We start from the raw sequence: 20120 nt of genomic DNA on the forward strand, positions 1-20120 counted from the left end.
GCGTGGCGTATTAATTACACTTATTCGACAGTTACAGAGCACACTGACCGCGTAATATCCTTTGTATTCCACCTATCTGATACGACGCGTCCGGCCATACACAGCATGTTATAGCCTGGGGCATAACCCGAGCCTGGCCACCTGGCTGAGTTAGATAATCCATAGTCACTGGTTTGTGACGGTCAGTTACGTGCATGGCAGCTGACTAACATTATCTACAGAAATATATTTAGGTATAGCTAGTTGTAAGATAAAATATTGAGAGAAATACAAAACATAATATTGAAATATGACCACTATAATTATGGGTTAATTATAGTGATTTTAGGACTATGACAATATCCCTCCGCTGTGGGAAGCTTTTGACCGCAAAAGCACAAATATGTTATATGGAACTAGTGCTACTGAAAGATACAATATCCATTGGTCATGGTAACAAACATAATACAGGTATTGAAAAAGGAATACAATATTTGAACAGTCTACCAAACAAAACATGTTATGACAGGGTATTGTTCTGTTATGAGAGCCCAAAAAGGTACAACATAATGAAGCATAATACAATAGGTTTAGCAACATCTGGCTTAATAGAATACGTAGAGTATTGTTCTCAGCAGGAATTCGGCAGTTTGAAAACTTTACCTGATGAAAGAGGTCATGTACATGTATATGTATCGGTTTAGTTCATGGATGGGTAACAGTTCATACAACATTAACTGTTTTATATTAAGCTTAAAGTTTTAAATAGTTATTGGATGGAAGATGGACAAATAGTGTCATTTTTGGACATAACGTTTGTCTCGATTTTGACATATACACCATTATAACAGCATAATCTATAATAATAGATAACTGAATCTGACAACTCTGAGAGAAGATCAAGTGGGTTGATTAGTGTTGACAACGGGTTTGAAGAGATGACATTTGCAACTATCATCCTTCTAGCACTTAATAACACAGGAGGCCCTGCAGGTTTGTCGACAACATCTAACTACTCACAATGAAACTACCTGCCAGGTACTATCAAAGTCAAGGATAACTATATTATTAGAGATTAGACAAAATATTTGTGTGATCGTTTGTGCTTACGACTGCGTCCAGCCTGTGTTTTATGCACGTGGAAGTCTCTGATAAGTCCTTGTCCTATATTATGGTGTGGCTCCCATGTTGGTGTAGGATGCGCAACCCATTTGACAAGAAAATGGCGTATGCCATTGATGTCTTTGTACTTCAAGAGTTTTTCAACATCATAGAATTGATCTTGATTGTGATCTTTTGTTTGCTTGTGATTGTGCTCTGATGGCACAGTTTCATCTGCTTTTGCAGTTGGCTTTTCACTAGAAACTGGTGATTCTAGTGGAGGACTTCCTTGCAAAGTTTGTGCAGGAGGATCTGGTAATGGTTCCTGTGCTCTGCTTGAAACCAATGTAGGTGCAGAAGAACCTGATGCGTCAACATGCCGTGCAACATTACCTCTGAGGACATAGGGTTTCAGGCGATTGGCATGGACCAAAGATTTATGTTCTTTGTCATCTGAACATCTGTGAATTTTGAAGGTGTGGTTTGGACCAATGTCTGTGATATAATAAGGACCTGTCCATGATTGGGACAGCTTTGGGGAAAGTCCTTGTTTGACTACAGGGCTGTGTAGAAGCACCTGTTGACCTAACATGAATGAAGGTTCTGATGATTTTAGCTCTTGATGCTCCTTGTCTATCTGTTGACTTACAGACATGTTGTCGCGAGCAATAGATTTGACAACCTTCAGATTGTCGATGAGCTGCTGGAGATGTGTCTCTGCATTTTTACCCAGTGTTGGCTTTGGTGTGAGTGTAGTATCAAATGGAAGACACATCTCTCTGCCAAAGAGCATATGGTGAGGTGAGTAACCAGTTGATTGGCACGGTGTGTTTCGCATTGACATGAGAACACATGGAAGAATATCAGCCCAGTTCAATTGGTCAGGCTTACAGTAAGATTTTAAGGCTTGTGCAATTGTACTATTACGCCGTTCAACCATTCCATTTGTCTGAGGATGGTATGACGATGTGAAGTGGTGCTTAACCTCAAAGATTTCACAGATAGCATTGACCAACTTTGATGTGAACTGGCGACCTCTATCAGTGACTAGAGTTCGAGGTGCACCGTACCTTGTGAAGACTTCATTAAAGAGTTTTGTTGCTACTTCCACAGCATCTTGAGTGTGCAATGGAAATGCTTCAATCCACCTTGAGAATGAATCCACAGCTACAAGAACATACTTATGCCCATCCTTTGTTTGAGGAAGAGGCCCAAGGATGTCAACATGTAACCTGGAAAAGTTATCTTCAATAGGCATTGGTACCATTGGAGCTGGTTTTGAATGGGCCCAACGTTTGCTTTTTTGACATTCTTCACAAGATTTGATGTATGTTTCAACATCTTGGTACAAGCCTGGCCAATGGTATTTGGTCAAAATGGACTGACGGGTAGCATCCCGGCCAAAGTGGCACCCACCTGCTTTTGAATCATGGTAAGCATAAAGCAGGGATTTCCTGTCAGAAATAGGAACTGCCAGTTGTGTAACCATTGGGTGACGGCCGTTCTTGTGTCCTCTATGCTTTGGCAGGTAGAAATGATACAAGATGCCTTCACATAGATCATACTCCTGTGAGAGACCTTGGAGACCTTTGACTTGAGAATCAGTGTAATGAGAGGGAATCTCACCATTCTCTAGAAAGTCAATGATAGGCTTGAAATCTGGTGAACTTCTCTGTCTCTCTGCAAGATTGTTTTCCGGAATATCAGTTCCAATAGTTTGAACTGTTGGTCCTGATGGAATCTCATCTTGATAACAGAATTCAACATACAGATCTATTGATGATGCTGAAGAAGGTGCTATAGCCTTCTGACCAGATAAATGAAGGTTTTCTGAAGTTGAACATTCAGGAGATATCCCATAGTCATTATCTGCTGCAGTGAGCTGACTAGCAATCTGGTGATTGGTTGTTGATGATGGATTTGTGGGTGGTGTTGAAACCACTTCAGCATATGAATGCTGGATTGGATGATGATTTGACTGGATGGTGGCTGAGGTGTAGTTGATAGAGGGGACTGGTGGGACAGGGAAATCATCAGTGACAGGTTCTATGATCTGTGCAGGATATGGAATGCGAGAGAGAGCCTCAGCATTTGTATTGGCTTTACCTGCTCGATGTTCGATCTCATAATCATATTCCTGCAGCATGAGAGACCATCTAGCAAGACGACCTGTTTCCTGTTTGATGTCCTTAAGCCATTTCAGAGCATGATGATCTGTGAAGACTTTAAACTTCTGAGATGTGAGATACACCCTGAAAGTTCTAATGCCTTCTAATACAGCCAAACATTCTAGTTGAGTGATACCCCATTTCTTCTCAGCAGCATGAAGGGCACGGCCACCATAGCAGATGACGTGTTCTTGGCCAGAAGCATCTCGTTGACCTAAGATATACCCTATGGCTGAGGTAGAAGCATCTGTTGTTAGAATGAATGGTTTATTGGGATCAGGATATGTTAAGACAGGGGCTGAAGTTAGGCATCCTTTCAATTTGTTAAGTGCCTGCTCACACTCGTCTGACCAATCAAAGGTGGCATCCTTTTGAAGCAAGTTATACAATGGTGATGCTATGCGGGAAAAATTTGGGACAAATTTGCGGTAGTAACTTGCAAGACCCAAGAAATGTCTGATGTCATGGACATTTTTGGGAGAAGGGATGCTTTTAACAACTTCTACCTTTGATTTGTCAACTTCTACTCCATCTTTGCTGAAGACGTGGCCTAAATACGTTACTCTCTTAGCTGCAAATCTACATTTGCTTGGTTTTAAGGTAAGACCTGCTTCTTTAAGTTTGCCAAAAACGCATTTCAGATGATGTAAGTGTTCTTCAAATGTTCTGCTGTAGATTATCATATCATCCACATATATTAAAATATGTTTCCAATTCATGGCTTGAAGAGCAGAACAAATGGTTTGCTGGAAAGCTGCTGGTGCATTTTTGAGACCGAAAGGAAGACGATTGAATTCAAAAATGCCATCTTGGGTGATGAAGGCGGATTTATGCTTTGTTTCTGGGTGAAGTGGTATCTGCCAAAATCCACTTGCACAATCAAGAACAGAGAACATCTGAGCATGTTTTTCACCAATAGCATCTATGACATCTTCCAAACGTGGAAGAGGGAAAAATATTGGTTTCGTAACCGCATTGAGCTTGCGATAATCTACCGCAAATTGATAACTGTTGTCAGATTTTTTTACCATGACTACTGGCGAATGCCATTCAGAATGACTTGGTTCTATTATGCCTGCATCTAACATTTCTTTAATTTGTTTAGCACATTCTTTTCTGACTAGAGATGACTGACGGTAGAAGGGGAGTCTAACAGGACGGGTATGCTCTGTTTCAATCTTATGTTGATGCAGATGTGTTTTGCCTAGCTCTGACCATTCTCGTGCAAAAACAGATCTTTGAGACAACAGGAAGCACTCAAGCTGTTGCTTCTGGGTCTCTGTGAGATCTGAGTCACTCAGGTCAAAATTCAGGTTAGCACTTAGCTTTGATGGGCTAGAAGGGACTGCAGTGTTGACTGATGGATGGTCTAAGATTGGCTCAGATTCCAATGTATGGACAGATGCTGGGTCAATGATGGATGCTGTGGCTACTATTCGTTGACAACGAAGTGTGACAGGTTTATCAGTTGGGTTGAGAAACCTCATAAATGGTCTACCCTTGGCACTTTGAATGAGACATTTGGCTCCTTGAAGTGGGAGTGCCTCTAGGCCAGGAAATGGTTCCAGTAGCAATACTCTGTTGCTCTCACAACGGGAGATTTTAACAGGAATATCAGCTTGGGAGTGGGGAGGAATCTGAACTGTTTTGCGAGGTCTAGCAAACCCTGCATTGGCATCCACCAAGCTTACGGATATTAATCCATCATGCAGGTGAACTGTGCGGTTTGATAGATCAATTTTGACATGGTTTGACTGGAGAAAGTCTAAACCAAGAATGATGGTATGATGTAATGATGTGAAGACATGAAACTCCTGGGAATAAGAAGCATGGCCTATGTTAAGTTGTAGAGTGACTAAACCTAACACAGGATGGCGTTCTCCTCCTACACCAAGAATCTCTGTTAGATGAGATTTCTGAAGGTGAGACTCAGTGAGTCCTATTTTCTTCAGAAATTTCATATGAACACAGCTGATTGTTGCTCCAGTGTCTATCAATGCTGTTGTTTTGACTTGTCTGACCTTAACTTGAATGGTGTTTTTAGATAATGGGGCTACAAGAGATACATGATGCTGGTTAGAGTTAGTAGAGGATGGGGAAGTAGGGGTAGTATGCCTAGAAGGTGGGGTAGATGGTTTGGGTTGTTTCAATGGGTGCCTGATTCTAGGTGGATCCTTGGAATCAGGCACGCGTCCCTATTTATTATCTATCTTAGACAGAAGAACCTGGTAACATACAGATGTATGGTGACCTTTCTTTCTACAAACATTGCAAATGGTATGCCGATGGGGACAGTAATTACGCTGAGAACAATACCCACCACATCCTGAGCATCTTTCTCTGTTGTTTCTGCTTGATGGTCGGAGTTGCTCTCGTCTGAAGTCACGTGGTCTGTGCTGCGACTGTGGACTGGCATAAGATGACTGATGACCTTGTCTTGAGCTGTAGTCATCAAGTTGAGGTGGTGACTGGAACCTGACTCTTTGTTGACAGTCATCATGGAGCGTCTCCTGCTGTGTAGACATTGCAGCTGCTAAAGGCTTCTGTTGGCTCTCCATTAGCGACATCACTAGTGTTGATAGCTTAGTCACCTGGTCTGTGAGGTTAGCCTGATCTGGCTGTTGGATGCTGAGGTATGATTTGGATGCTAGTTCACCCTGTTGACGCACTTCTTCCAATGTTTTGGGTTCTTTATTATAGACCCATTGTCTGACGGAAGGGCACAGACCATTCACAGCTATGGCAACTAAGATGTCGACTGGTATGGATTTACTAGAGGTGGACTGCTGTAACCTACTGATGTAATCTGATACTGATTCAGCAGGTTGCTGATTGATTGCCAATACCGACAGATCAAATTGTCCTGATGGTTGAAATCTAGTAATGAAAGCTTGTTTCAAGCTATTCCAGTCTGACTTGATATCGTCACTCAAGGCATGATGCCACTGTTTGGCTGGTCCTTCTAAAAGGAAGTTCAACATTAAACACGCTCTGTCTTGATCAGTACCTTGGAGTTTAACCCAAGTTTCAAGATCTGACCACCAGTTATTTGCATCCTGCTTACCTGAATATTTAGGAAGCTGAATATGTGCCATGGCCATGCTTGTGTTTGAAGCTGTAGAGGAAATACTGCTGTTGAAGATGTTGTTGATAACGTTGATACGGTTGTTGATACTGACGTAGATGTTGATGTTGACATTGACGTTGGTACCGTTGATATTGACGTTGTGTATGTTGCTGGTGATGTTGGTATTGTAGAGGTTGGCGTCTCTGATGTAGAGCTGTTGTTGATGATGACTCTGCCTGGTAACTCAGGGTTACAACGAGTCAAGACTGAAAGACTGCAGCCTCATCCTGTGTTCTGTGTTCTGCCTTTCATCAGCACCGGAAACTTTGATCTCCATCAACTGACGTAGCTTGTGTTCCGGGCCGTTTTGCCTTGTATGGGCGTGGTCCCGTTTGCTACGTCACAATGGCCAAGATAGTGGGGGAATTAACTTGGTAGAGCTGATTACTCGGCTGTCACCTTTAAAACAGAGAGAAGGCTGCTGAGTCCCTTGAAGTCTTTATTCGTGGCAGAGTCTAATTTCATATATAGAGAGATATTTAAACAATATTACATTACAAGATAGATGCAGTCAATGACTTGTTACATTAAATATATAATTGACAACCATACATGAATTGATAGCGACTGGTTTAAACGTTCTTAACAGGACTGTTCTAATAAATAAGGTACAAAAACGAATTGTGAATAATAAGCGACTGGGAGGTATTTCATGTTATTCTAGCTATGACATTTCATACAGGAACTGTTAACATTTACATTTACGGCATTCTAGCGTTACTCGTGTATTTACATACAAATGTATTTAACATATTGTATAATTTCAATGCCGTAAATGCTTAACCAAATGATAGACGTAGCATGGCCAATATTCGTATGAGACGGTATTTACGTGAGATTACCCGCGGGTATTTACCACAATGTACTCTTTCTCATGCTATGTAATGTACGGCTTTATCTATCACTTGGCCTATCAACAGTTAATGTACAAGTGAACTAATCTACTGACATCTGTATAAACACACACATACAATTTAACATTCAAGTTGCTTTGCGGTATAACGAATGACATATAACTTATTCTTAAATATTACAAACCATGGTAAATATAAAGTTGCTTGCACATGATATAATATAAGTTAAAGGCAAGGAGAATTGAACAAGAAAATAATGTTGTCTTACCTTTAAAACAGAGAGAAGGCTGCTGAGTCCCTTGAAGTCTTTATTCGTGGCAGAGTGAAGTGTCTGCCACTGGACTCCGTATATATAGGGACTCAGGCCTTCTATAGAATGCGTTAGTTACCTAATATTGAAACTATGACATAAATCTGCTACATGCGTGGCGTATTAATTACACTTATTCGACAGTTACAGAGCACACTGACCGCGTAATATCCTTTGTATTCCACCTATCTGATACGACGCGTCCGGCCATACACAGCATGTTATAGCCTGGGGCATAACCCGAGCCTGGCCACCTGGCTGAGTTAGATAATCCATAGTCACTGGTTTGTGACGGTCAGTTACGTGCATGGCAGCTGACTAACATTATCTACAGAAATATATTTAGGTATAGCTAGTTGTAAGATAAAATATTGAGAGAAATACAAAACATAATATTGAAATATGACCACTATAATTATGGGTTAATTATAGTGATTTTAGGACTATGACACTATCTTAACCTTGGTGTAAGTGTTTTCTCACTACAAATCTGTTATTAGATAGTTTAGATCTGATTAATGTGGCGTAAGAGACGCAAGGGGTGCAATACATCCCATTGTTGAAAGTACTAGCTGCGGGCTCCGCATTATCACGAGACACGTGCTGCAGAGGGCAGAGACAGCACGGGTATTTGATTTTGCACGATGTTTGTTATAGGACATATGATTGTGAAGAGCATTTGAACGCCCTGTGTGCCGGCGACTAGTGGTGACGTTTATGGTTAGGTCGAAATGGAGTGTATGCAAATCCCAAGCTTTCCTGACTAGTCAATGCAATAGTTTGTAGTCTTGGGACATTTTCAATAGACAAATATTCAGGAAGAAAAACAAAAAATGTCCTTCCCAGACGGGGAATCGAACCACGGCCGTGGCGGTGAGAGCGCCAAATCCTAACCACTAGACCACCTGGGAATGTGCTCTTTGAGAGTGAAGGGGGAGTACTGTTGGACTTGCCCTTGTGCACCTTTTACTATCTTAACCTTGGTGTAAGTGTTTTCTCACTACAAATCTGTTATTAGATAGTTTAGATCAAATTAATGTGGCGTAAGAGACGCAAGGGGTGCAATACATCCCATTGTTGAAAGTACTAGCTGCGGGCTCCGCATTATCACGAGACACGTGCTGCAGAGGGGAGAGACAGCACGGGTATTTGATTTTGCACGATGTTTGTTATAGGACATATGATTGTGAAGAGCATTTGAACGCCCTGTGTGCCGGCGACTAGTGGTGACGTTTATGGTTAGGTCGAAATGGAGTGTATGCAAATCCCAAGCTTTCCTGACTAGTCAATGCAATAGTTTGTAGTCTTGGGAAATTTTCAATAGACAAATATTCAGGAAGAAAAACAAAAAATGTCCTTCCCAGACGGGGAATCGAACCCCGGCCGTGGCGGTGAGAGCGCCAAATCCTAACCACTAGACCACCTGGGAATGTGCTCTTTGAGAGTGAAGGGGGAGTACTGTTGGACTTGCCCTTGTGCACCTTTTACTATCTTAACCTTGGTGTAAGTGTTTTCTCACTACAAATCTGTTATTAGATAGTTTAGATCAAATTAATGTGGCGTAAGAGACGCAAGGGGTGCAATACATCCCATTGTTGAAAGTACTAGCTGCGGGCTCCGCATTATCACGAGACACGTGCTGCAGAGGGCAGAGACAGCACGGGTATTTGATTTTGCACGATGTTTGTTATAGGACATATGATTGTGAAGAGCATTTGAACGCCCTGTGTGCCGGCGACTAGTGGTGACGTTTATGGTTAGGTCGAAATGGAGTGTATGCAAATCCCAAGCTTTCCTGACTAGTCAATGCAATAGTTTGTAGTCTTGGGACATTTTCAATAGACAAATATTCAGGAAGAAAAACAAAAAATGTCCTTCCCAGACGGGGAATCGAACCCCGGCCGTGGCGGTGAGAGCGCCAAATCCTAACCACTAGACCACCTGGGAATGTGCTCTTTGAGAGTGAAGGGGGAGTACTGTCGGACTTGCCCTTGTGCACCTTTTACTCTCTTAACCTTGGTGTAAGTGTTTTCTCACTACAAATCTGTTATTAGATAGTTTAGATCTGATTAATGTGGCGTAAGAGACGCAAGGGGTGCAATACATCCCATTGTTGAAAGTACTAGCTGCGGGCTCCGCATTATCACGAGACACGTGCTGCAGAGGGCAGAGACAGCACGGGTATTTGATTTTGCACGATGTTTGTTATAGGACATATGATTGTGAAGAGCATTTGAACGCCCTGTGTGCCGGCGACTAGTGGTGACGTTTATGGTTAGGTCGAAATGGAGTGTATGCAAATCCCAAGCTTTCCTGACTAGTCAATGCAATAGTTTGTAGTCTTGGGAAATTTTCAATAGACAAATATTCAGGAAGAAAAACAAAAAATGTCCTTCCCAGACGGGGAATCGAACCCCGGCCGTGGCGGTGAGAGCGCCAAATCCTAACCACTAGACCACCTGGGAATGTGCTCTTTGAGAGTGAAGGGGGAGTACTGTTGGACTTGCCCTTGTGCACCTTTTACTATCTTAACCTTGGTGTAAGTGTTTTCTCACTACAAATCTGTTATTAGATAGTTTAGATCAAATTAATGTGGCGTAAGAGACGCAAGGGGTGCAATACATCCCATTGTTGAAAGTACTAGCTGCGGGCTCCGCATTATCACGAGACACGTGCTGCAGAGGGCAGAGACAGCACGGGTATTTGATTTTGCACGATGTTTGTTATAGGACATATGATTGTGAAGAGCATTTGAACGCCCTGTGTGCCGGCGACTAGTGGTGACGTTTATGGTTAGGTCGAAATGGAGTGTATGCAAATCCCAAGCTTTCCTGACTAGTCAATGCAATAGTTTGTAGTCTTGGGACATTTTCAATAGACAAATATTCAGGAAGAAAAACAAAAAATGTCCTTCCCAGACGGGGAATCGAACCCCGGCCGTGGCGGTGAGAGCGCCAAATCCTAACCACTAGACCACCTGGGAATGTGCTCTTTGAGAGTGAAGGGGGAGTACTGTCGGACTTGCCCTTGTGCACCTTTTACTCTCTTAACCTTGGTGTAAGTGTTTTCTCACTACAAATCTGTTATTAGATAGTTTAGATCTGATTAATGTGGCGTAAGAGACGCAAGGGGTGCAATACATCCCATTGTTGAAAGTACTAGCTGCGGGCTCCGCATTATCACGAGACACGTGCTGCAGAGGGGAGAGACAGCACGGGTATTTGATTTTGCACGGTGTTTGTTATAGGACATATGATTGTGAAGAGCATTTGAACGCCCTGTGTGCCGGCGACTAGTGGTGACGTTTATGGTTAGGTCGAAATGGAGTGTATGCAAATCCCAAGCTTTCCTGACTAGTCAATGCAATAGTTTGTAGTCTTGGGACATTTTCAATAGACAAATATTCAGGAAGAAAAACAAAAAATGTCCTTCCCAGACGGGGAATCGAACCCCGGCGGTGGCGGTGAGAGCGCCAAATCCTAACCACTAGACCACCTGGGAATGTGCTCTTTGAGAGTGAAGGGGGAGTACTGTTGGACTTGCCCTTGTGCACCTTTTACTATCTTAACCTTGGTGTAAGTGTTTTCTCACTACAAATCTGTTATTAGATAGTTTAGATCAAATTAATGTGGCGTAAGAGACGCAAGGGGTGCAATACATCCCATTGTTGAAAGTACTAGCTGCGGGCTCCGCATTATCACGAGACACGTGCTGCAGAGGGGAGAGACAGCACGGGTATTTGATTTTGCACGATGTTTGTTATAGGACATATGATTTTGAAGAGCATTTGAACGCCCTGTGTGCCGGCGACTAGTGGTGACGTTTATGGTTAGGTCGAAATGGAGTGTATGCAAATCCCAAGCATTCCTGACTAGTCAATGCAATAGTTTGTAGTCTTGGGACATTTTCAATAGACAAATATTCAGGAAGAAAAACAAAAAATGTCCTTCCCAGACGGGGAATCGAACCCCGGCCGTGGCGGTGAGAGCGCCAAATCCTAACCACTAGACCACCTGGGAATGTGCTCTTTGAGAGTGAAGGGGGAGTACTGTCGGACTTGCCCTTGTGCACCTTTTACTCTCTTAACCTTGGTGTAAGTGTTTTCTCACTACAAATCTGTTATTAGATAGTTTAGATCTGATTAATGTGGCGTGAGAGACGCAAGGGGTGCAATACATCCCATTGTTGAAAGTACTAGCTGCGGGCTCCGCATTATCACGAGACACGTGCTGCAGAGGGCAGAGACAGCACGGGTATTTGATTTTGCACGATGTTTGTTATAGGACATATGATTGTGAAGAGCATTTGAACGCCCTGTGTGCCGGCGACTAGTGGTGACGTTTATGGTTAGGTCGAAATGGAGTGTATGCAAATCCCAAGCTTTCCTGACTAGTCAATGCAATAGTTTGTAGTCTTTGGACATTTTCAATAGACAAATATTCAGGAAGAAAAACAAAAAATGTCCTTCCCAGACGGGGAATCGAACCCCGGCCGTGGCGGTGAGAGCGCCAAATCCTAACCACTAGACCACCTGGGAATGTGCTCTTTGAGAGTGAAGGGGGAGTACTGTTGGACTTGCCCTTGTGCACCTTTTACTATCTTAACCTTGGTGTAAGTGTTTTCTCACTACAAATCTGTTATTAGATAGTTTAGATCAAATTAATGTGGCGTAAGAGACGCAAGGGGTGCAATACATCCCATTGTTGAAAGTACTAGCTGCGGGCTCCGCATTATCACGAGACACGTGCTGCAGAGGGCAGAGACAGCACGGGTATTTGATTTTGCACGATGTTTGTTATAGGACATATGATTGTGAAGAGCATTTGAACGCCCTGTGTGCCGGCGACTAGTGGTGACGTTTATGGTTAGGTCGAAATGGAGTGTATGCAAATCCCAAGCTTTCCTGACTAGTCAATGCAATAGTTTGTAGTCTTGGGACATTTTCAATAGACAAATATTCAGGAAGAAAAACAAAAAATGTCCTTCCCAGACGGGGAATCGAACCCCGGCCGTGGCGGTGAGAGCGCCAAATCCTAACCACTAGACCACCTGGGAATGTGCTCTTTGAGAGTGAAGGGGGAGTACTGTCGGACTTGCCCTTGTGCACCTTTTACTCTCTTAACCTTGGTGTAAGTGTTTTCTCACTACAAATCTGTTATTAGATAGTTTAGATCTGATTAATGTGGCGTAAGAGACGCAAGGGGTGCAATACATCCCATTGTTGAAAGTACTAGCTGCGGGCTCCGCATTATCACGAGACACGTGCTGCAGAGGGGAGAGACAGCACGGGTATTTGATTTTGCACGGTGTTTGTTATAGGACATATGATTGTGAAGAGCATTTGAACGCCCTGTGTGCCGGCGACTAGTGGTGACGTTTATGGTTAGGTCGAAATGGAGTGTATGCAAATCCCAAGCTTTCCTGATTAGTCAATGCAATAGTTTGTAGTCTTGGGACATTTTCAATAGACAAATATTCAGGAAGAAAAACAAAAAATGTCCTTCCCAGACGGGGAATCGAACCCCGGCGGTGGCGGTGAGAGCGCCAAATCCTAACCACTAGACCACCTGGGAATGTGCTCTTTGAGAGTGAAGGGGGAGTACTGTTGGACTTGCCCTTGTGCACCTTTTACTATCTTAACCTTGGTGTAAGTGTTTTCTCACTACAAATCTGTTATTAGATAGTTTAGATCAAATTAATGTGGCGTAAGAGACGCAAGGGGTGCAATACATCCCATTGTTGAAAGTACTAGCTGCGGGCTCCGCATTATCACGAGACACGTGCTGCAGAGGGGAGAGACAGCACGGGTATTTGATTTTGCACGATGTTTGTTATAGGACATATGATTTTGAAGAGCATTTGAACGCCCTGTGTGCCGGCGACTAGTGGTGACGTTTATGGTTAGGTCGAAATGGAGTGTATGCAAATCCCAAGCTTTCCTGACTAGTCAATGCAATAGTTTGTAGTCTTGGGACATTTTCAATAGACAAATATTCAGGAAGAAAAACAAAAAATGTCCTTCCCAGACGGGGAATCGAACCCCGGCCGTGGCGGTGAGAGCGCCAAATCCTAACCACTAGACCACCTGGGAATGTGCTCTTTGAGAGTGAAGGGGGAGTACTGTCGGACTTGCCCTTGTGCACCTTTTACTCTCTTAACCTTGGTGTAAGTGTTTTCTCACTACAAATCTGTTATTAGATAGTTTAGATCTGATTAATGTGGCGTAAGAGACGCAAGGGGTGCAATACATCCCATTGTTGAAAGTACTAGCTGCGGGCTCCGCATTATCACGAGACACGTGCTGCAGAGGGCAGAGACAGCACGGGTATTTGATTTTGCACGATGTTTGTTATAGGACATATGATTGTGAAGAGCATTTGAACGCCCTGTGTGCCGGCGACTAGTGGTGACGTTTATGGTTAGGTCGAAATGGAGTGTATGCAAATCCCAAGCTTTCCTGACTAGTCAATGCAATAGTTTGTAGTCTTTGGACATTTTCAATAGACAAATATTCAGGAAGAAAAACAAAAAATGTCCTTCCCAGACGGGGAATCGAACCCCGGCCGTGGCGGTGAGAGCGCCAAATCCTAACCACTAGACCACCTGGGAATGTGCTCTTTGAGAGTGAAGGGGGAGTACTGTTGGACTTGCCCTTGTGCACCTTTTACTATCTTAACCTTGGTGTAAGTGTTTTCTCACTACAAATCTGTTATTAGATAGTTTAGATCAAATTAATGTGGCGTAAGAGACGCAAGGGGTGCAATACATCCCATTGTTGAAAGTACTAGCTGCGGGCTCCGCATTATCACGAGACACGTGCTGCAGAGGGGAGAGACAGCACGAGTATTTGATTTTGCACGATGTTTGTTATAGGACATATGATTGTGAAGAGCATTTGAACGCCCTGTGTGCCGGCGACTAGTGGTGACGTTTATGGTTAGGTCGAAATGGAGTGTATGCAAATCCCAAGCTTTCCTGATTAGTCAATGCAATAGTTTGTAGTCTTGGGACATTTTCAATACACAAATATTCAGGAAGAAAAACAAAAAATGTCCTTCCCAGACGGGGAATCGAACCCCGGCCGTGGCGGTGAGAGCGCCAAATCCTAACCACTAGACCACCTGGGAATGTGCTCTTTGAGAGTGAAGGGGGAGTACTGTTGGACTTGCCCTTGTGCACCTTTTACTATCTTATCCTTGGTGTAAGTGTTTTCTCACTACAAATCTGTTATTAGATGGTTTAGATCTGATTAATGTGGCGTGAGAGACGCAAGGGGTGCAATACATCCCATTGTTGAAAGTACTAGCTGCGGGCTCCGCATTATCACGAGACACGTGCTGCAGAGGGGAGAGACAGCACGGGTATTTGATTTTGCACGATGTTTGTTATAGGACATATGATTGTGAAGAGCATTTGAACGCCCTGTGTGCCGGCGACTAGTGGTGACGTTTATGGTTAGGTCGAAATGGAGTGTATGCAAATCCCAAGCTTTCCTGATTAGTCAATGCAATAGTTTGTAGTCTTGGGACATTTTCAATAGACAAATATTCAGGAAGAAAAACAAAAAATGTCCTTCCCAGACGGGGAATCGAACCCCGGCCGTGGCGGTGAGAGCGCCAAATCCTAACCACTAGACCACCTGGGAATGTGCTCTTTGAGAGTGAAGGGGGAGTACTGTTGGACTTGCCCTTGTGCACCTTTTACTATCTTATCCTTGGTGTAAGTGTTTTCTCACTACAAATCTGTTATTAGATGGTTTAGATCTGATTAATGTGGCGTGAGAGACGCAAGGGGTGCAATACATCCCATTGTTGAAAGTACTAGCTGCGGGCTCCGCATTATCACGAGACACGTGCTGCAGAGGGCAGAGACAGCACGGGTATTTGATTTTGCACGATGTTTGTTATAGGACATATGATTGTGAAGAGCATTTGAACGCCCTGTGTGCCGGCGACTAGTGGTGACGTTTATGGTTAGGTCGAAATGGAGTGTATGCAAATCCCAAGCTTTCCTCATTAGTCAATGCAATAGTTTGTAGTCTTGGGACATTTTCAATACACAAATATTCAGGAAGAAAAACAAAAAATGTCCTTCCCAGACGGGGAATCGAACCCCGGCCGTGGCGGTGAGAGCGCCAAATCCTAACCACTAGACCACCTGGGAATGTGCTCTTTGAGGGTGAAGGGGGAGTACTGTTGGACTTGCCCTTGTGCACCTTTTACTATCTTATCCTTGGTGTAAGTGTTTTCTCACTACAAATCTGTGATTAGATGGTTAAGATCTGATTAATGTGGCGTGAGAGACGCAAGGGGTGCAATACATCCCATTGTTGAAAGTACTAGCTGCGGGCTCCGCATTATCACGAGACACGTGCTGCAGAGGGGAGAGACAGCACGGGTATTTGATTTTGCACGATGTTTGTTATAGGACATATGATTGTGAAGAGCATTTGAACGCCCTGTGTGCCGGCGACTAGTGGTGACGTTTATGGTTAGGTCGAAATGGAGTGTATGCAAATCCCAAGCTTTCCTGATTAGTCAATGCAATAGTTTGTAGCCTTGGGAAATTTTCAATAGACAAATATTCAGGAAGAAAAACAAAAAATGTCCTTCCCAGACGGGGAATCGAACCCCGGCCGTGGCGGCGAGAGCGCCAAATCCTAACCACTAGACCTTCTGGGAATGTGCTCTTCGAGAGTGAAGGGGGAGTACTGTTGGACTTGCCCTTGTGCACCTTTTACTATCTTAACCTTGGTGTAAGTGTTTTCTCACTACAAATCTGTTATTAGATAGTTTAGATCAAATTAATGTGGCGTAAGAGACGCAAGGGGTGCAATACATCCCATTGTTGAAAGTACTAGCTGCTGGCTCCGCATTATCACGAGACACGTGCTGCAGAGGGCAGAGACAGCACGGGTATTTGATTTTGCACGATGTTTGTTATAGGACATATGATTGTGAAGAGCATTTGAACGCCCTGTGTGCCGGCGACTAGTGGTGACGTTTATGGTTAGGTCGAAATGGAGTGTATGCAAATCCCAAGCTTTCCTGATTAGTCAATGCAATAGTTTGTAGTCTTGGGACATTTTCAACACTTCATTTTGTAATGTGACATGTGGAACAATTGATGCGGAAATATTGGCTAATGTACATACTTTTTCACTTGTTTATGGGACCATCATAGAGTAGTTTAAATCAAATTGCACTAATAGTATGTAAATCGTAATCCGTTTCTGAAATGAAACTACAGAATAATGTAGAATCTTGATAGGATGTTTACCATGCTGAAGGGTGTGGACAAAGTTGGGGACACCATATACAAAATAGAGCATGCCTTTGTGGTTGATTTCGGCACTATTATTACACAAATACTAAAGGGAAAAAGTTTCTTCCCAGACGGGGAATCGAACCCCGGCCGTGGCGGTGAGAGCGCCAAATCCTAACCACTAGACCACCTGGGAAACGAACGGTAGTTGGAGAGGGGGTGGCATAACTGTTCGCATCGTGAGGGCAAGCTGGCCAAGAAATTATCCGCTCATGCTTGGCGAAAACGACCCTGTAGAAAAACGGACAACGAATATGATAGAAATTTAGGAGTATAGGTCTTCCCATAACATTGGGATGACGATTAAGGCTTTCATTCATGTGTCGCGGCCATAACATTTTCAAGTCCCGTGCTGGGATTCGAACCACGGACCTTCTGATCCGAGGTCGGACGCCTTGTCCACATGACCAAAGAGGTTAACCCCGTCAGCAAGCTGACAAGGTAAGGATGTCATCTGTGGGATAACTCCACGCCCTGCTTCATACTCCCCTGTCAACAGAAGGCACGTCCCGGGCCGCAAAGTAGGGTACTGAGGCTTATTTTGCTCAAATTTAATATGAACGTGCTCAGCCCCACGTTGGGCGCCAAATTTGTAGCCGGGGTAGTGGTATTTATCCGGCTCGGACCGTTGGGAAACACAGACACAGGCAGATGGTGATAATGGATTTATTGCAAGGGGGTGGCTGCTGTTGAAGAACTACCTGAAGAAAAGAAAATGTCCTTCCTCCTCAACAGCAGCACATGAAGTCATATATTTGCAAGTTTACAAGTATTATTTATCTTAAATATATAAGTACAAAAGCCATTGATAAACTATAATAAACTAACTTTAATATTATATTACTGTTGTATGTTCATGATAGGACACTTGAAAAGCACATGGGCCAAAATGGACCATGTGGTTAATTATTTTACAGGCAAGTTTTATAATATCAATATTCCATTTACTAATTTAATATTACTTTAAATGGTATTATATATATTATTCAATTTAAGTCAGCACCCTAACATAGATATTAATTTCTGACAGAAGCAGATGAAAACAGATTGAAATATGGCCATTCCATACCTGAAGAAAAGAAAATGTCCTTCCTCCTCAACAGCAGCACATGAAGTGAGGAGGAAGTCAGGTATGGAAGGAAGCTACCTGTAGAGGACCAGGGTGGCCAATTAGAAGACAGATTGCATTAAGCATCAAAGGAAGTGCTTAATGCAAGATATAAATAGACTGAGGGAAACCCTACAGGTGTGAAAAATGTCTAAAGATAGACAGAAGGTTGAAGGGGAAGATCTGGTGAGAGATTCCCAGAGACTGAAAATAAGGGTGTTGAGTTGTTTATAGAGTTAGATACTGATATTCAACTGTAGACAAGACAAACATTGAACATATAGATGATTATGATGATGATGTATGAATAATGATATAACTATAGGAAGAATATAAGGTACCCTGCTACACATGCAATGTCATCACAGACTGTTGTGAATATGCAATTCAGTTTATATTACATATAGGTTATTCACATCAGTGTGATTTAGTCATAGATTTGAAATTCAGACATATTAAATACACTTACATTTTATACGTATATATGTATTGGAATAATCTGATTTATAGATCATTTAAAAATAACCCGTCATTTTACAATCGTAGTCCTTGATTAGTTTCATAAAAACAAAAGAAGTCGAAATCGAATTCCTGTATAACTCAGTGAAAAGCACGAAGAACAATAGACAAATATTCAGGGAGAAAACAAAAAATGTCCTTCCCAGACGGGGAATCGAACCCCGGCCGTGGCGGTGAGAGCGCCAAATCCTAACCACTAGACCACCTGGGAATGTGCTCTTTGGGAGTGAAGGGGGAATACTGTTGGACTTACCCTTGTGCACCTTTTACTCACTTAACCTTGGTGTAAGTGTTTTCTCACTACAAATCTGTTATTAGATAGTTAAGATCAAATTAATGTGGCGTAAGAGACGCAAGGGGTGCAATACATCCCATTGTTGAAAGTACTAGCTGCGGGCTCCGGATTATCACGAATGCACGTGCGAAACTGACAAGGCACCGATCGAGCCTACTTCTACAGAGGGCAGAGACAGCACGGGTATTTGATTTTGCACGATGTTTGTTATAAGACATATGATTTTGAAGAGCATTTCACTTGTTTATGGGACCACCTGAGAGTAGTTTAAATCAAATTGCTTTAATAGTATGTAAATCGTAATCCGTTTCTGAAATGAAACTACAGAATAATGTGGAATCTTGATAGGATGTTTACCATGCTGAAGGGTGTGGACAAAGTTGGGGACACCATATACAAAATAGAGCATGCCTTTGTGGTTGATTTCGGCACTATTATTACACAAATACAAAAAGGGAAAAAGTTTCTTCCCAGACGGGGAATCGAACCCCGGCCGTGGCGGTGAGAGCGCCAAATCCTAACCACTAGACCACCTGGGAAACCAACGGTAGTTGGAGAGGGGGTGGCATGACTGTTCGCATCGTGAGGGCAAGCTGGCCAAACTGGCACCCACATATGGGTGCCGGCCAAGAAATTATCCGCTCATGCTTGGCGAAAACGACCCTGTAGAAAAACGGACAACGAATATGATAGAAATTGAGGAGTATAGGTCTTCCCATAACATTGGGATGACGATTAAGGCTTTCATTCATGCAATGTCATCACAGACTGTTGTGAATATGCAATTCAGTTTATATTACATATAGGTTATTCACATCATTGTGATTTAGTTATAGATTTGAAATTCAGACATATTAAATACACTTACATTTTATACGTATATATGTATTGGAATAATCTGATTTATAGATCATTTAAAAATAACCCGTCATTTTACAATCGTAGTCCTTGATTAGTTTCATAAAAACAAAAGAAGTCGAAATCGAATTCCTGTATAACTCAGTGAAAAGCACGAAGAACAATAGACAAATATTCAGGAAGAAAACAAAAAATGTCCTTCCCAGACGGGGAATCGAACCCCGGCCGTGGCGGTGAGAGCGCCAAATCCTAACCACTAGACCACCTGGGAATGCGAAATAAACTTACCGGAAATTTGGTATCACCCAAAAAACTTGAATTGCGACTACGTTATCCTCTAAAATCGAATTTTGATTAGATGAGTAGTAAGGATACTCTGATTGCAATTCGGAACCAGCGTATCCTATTTTACGGAAGAGTTCATTGTTCCGATTTGCGTTAAACCGGTTGTTTCAGGCTGCTGCGCACAATCAAAAG

General features: G+C 42.8%; 18 non-coding genes across 18 annotated transcripts; all 18 read right to left on the reverse strand.

Moving 5' to 3' along the window:
* Positions 1–8896: 8896 nt before the first annotated feature.
* Trnae-cuc lies at positions 8897–8968 on the reverse strand. Its single transcript has one exon. It is a non-coding gene; the product is annotated as a tRNA-Glu (tRNA).
* A 446-nt stretch (positions 8969–9414) lies between these two features.
* On the reverse strand, positions 9415–9486 carry Trnae-cuc. The gene has a single exon. It is a non-coding gene; the product is annotated as a tRNA-Glu (tRNA).
* A 446-nt stretch (positions 9487–9932) lies between these two features.
* Trnae-cuc lies at positions 9933–10004 on the reverse strand. The gene has a single exon. It is a non-coding gene; the product is annotated as a tRNA-Glu (tRNA).
* A 446-nt stretch (positions 10005–10450) lies between these two features.
* On the reverse strand, positions 10451–10522 carry Trnae-cuc. Its single transcript has one exon. It is a non-coding gene; the product is annotated as a tRNA-Glu (tRNA).
* A 446-nt stretch (positions 10523–10968) lies between these two features.
* On the reverse strand, positions 10969–11040 carry Trnae-cuc. Its single transcript has one exon. It is a non-coding gene; the product is annotated as a tRNA-Glu (tRNA).
* Positions 11041–11486: 446 nt separating this feature from the next.
* Trnae-cuc lies at positions 11487–11558 on the reverse strand. The gene has a single exon. It is a non-coding gene; the product is annotated as a tRNA-Glu (tRNA).
* A 446-nt stretch (positions 11559–12004) lies between these two features.
* Positions 12005–12076, reverse strand: Trnae-cuc. Its single transcript has one exon. It is a non-coding gene; the product is annotated as a tRNA-Glu (tRNA).
* A 446-nt stretch (positions 12077–12522) lies between these two features.
* Trnae-cuc lies at positions 12523–12594 on the reverse strand. The gene has a single exon. It is a non-coding gene; the product is annotated as a tRNA-Glu (tRNA).
* Positions 12595–13040: 446 nt separating this feature from the next.
* On the reverse strand, positions 13041–13112 carry Trnae-cuc. The gene has a single exon. It is a non-coding gene; the product is annotated as a tRNA-Glu (tRNA).
* A 446-nt stretch (positions 13113–13558) lies between these two features.
* On the reverse strand, positions 13559–13630 carry Trnae-cuc. The gene has a single exon. It is a non-coding gene; the product is annotated as a tRNA-Glu (tRNA).
* A 446-nt stretch (positions 13631–14076) lies between these two features.
* On the reverse strand, positions 14077–14148 carry Trnae-cuc. Its single transcript has one exon. It is a non-coding gene; the product is annotated as a tRNA-Glu (tRNA).
* A 446-nt stretch (positions 14149–14594) lies between these two features.
* On the reverse strand, positions 14595–14666 carry Trnae-cuc. Its single transcript has one exon. It is a non-coding gene; the product is annotated as a tRNA-Glu (tRNA).
* A 446-nt stretch (positions 14667–15112) lies between these two features.
* Trnae-cuc lies at positions 15113–15184 on the reverse strand. Its single transcript has one exon. It is a non-coding gene; the product is annotated as a tRNA-Glu (tRNA).
* Positions 15185–15630: 446 nt separating this feature from the next.
* On the reverse strand, positions 15631–15702 carry Trnae-cuc. The gene has a single exon. It is a non-coding gene; the product is annotated as a tRNA-Glu (tRNA).
* A 1225-nt stretch (positions 15703–16927) lies between these two features.
* Trnae-cuc lies at positions 16928–16999 on the reverse strand. Its single transcript has one exon. It is a non-coding gene; the product is annotated as a tRNA-Glu (tRNA).
* Positions 17000–18629: 1630 nt separating this feature from the next.
* Trnae-cuc lies at positions 18630–18701 on the reverse strand. The gene has a single exon. It is a non-coding gene; the product is annotated as a tRNA-Glu (tRNA).
* A 551-nt stretch (positions 18702–19252) lies between these two features.
* Trnae-cuc lies at positions 19253–19324 on the reverse strand. Its single transcript has one exon. It is a non-coding gene; the product is annotated as a tRNA-Glu (tRNA).
* Positions 19325–19842: 518 nt separating this feature from the next.
* On the reverse strand, positions 19843–19914 carry Trnae-cuc. Its single transcript has one exon. It is a non-coding gene; the product is annotated as a tRNA-Glu (tRNA).
* Between the last annotated feature and the right edge of the window lie 206 nt (positions 19915–20120).

Source organism: Haliotis rufescens, unplaced genomic scaffold (assembly GCF_023055435.1).
Source record: "Haliotis rufescens isolate VD_foot unplaced genomic scaffold, xgHalRufe1.0.p SCAF_6, whole genome shotgun sequence".
NCBI classification, from domain to species: Eukaryota; Metazoa; Mollusca; class Gastropoda; order Lepetellida; family Haliotidae; genus Haliotis; species Haliotis rufescens.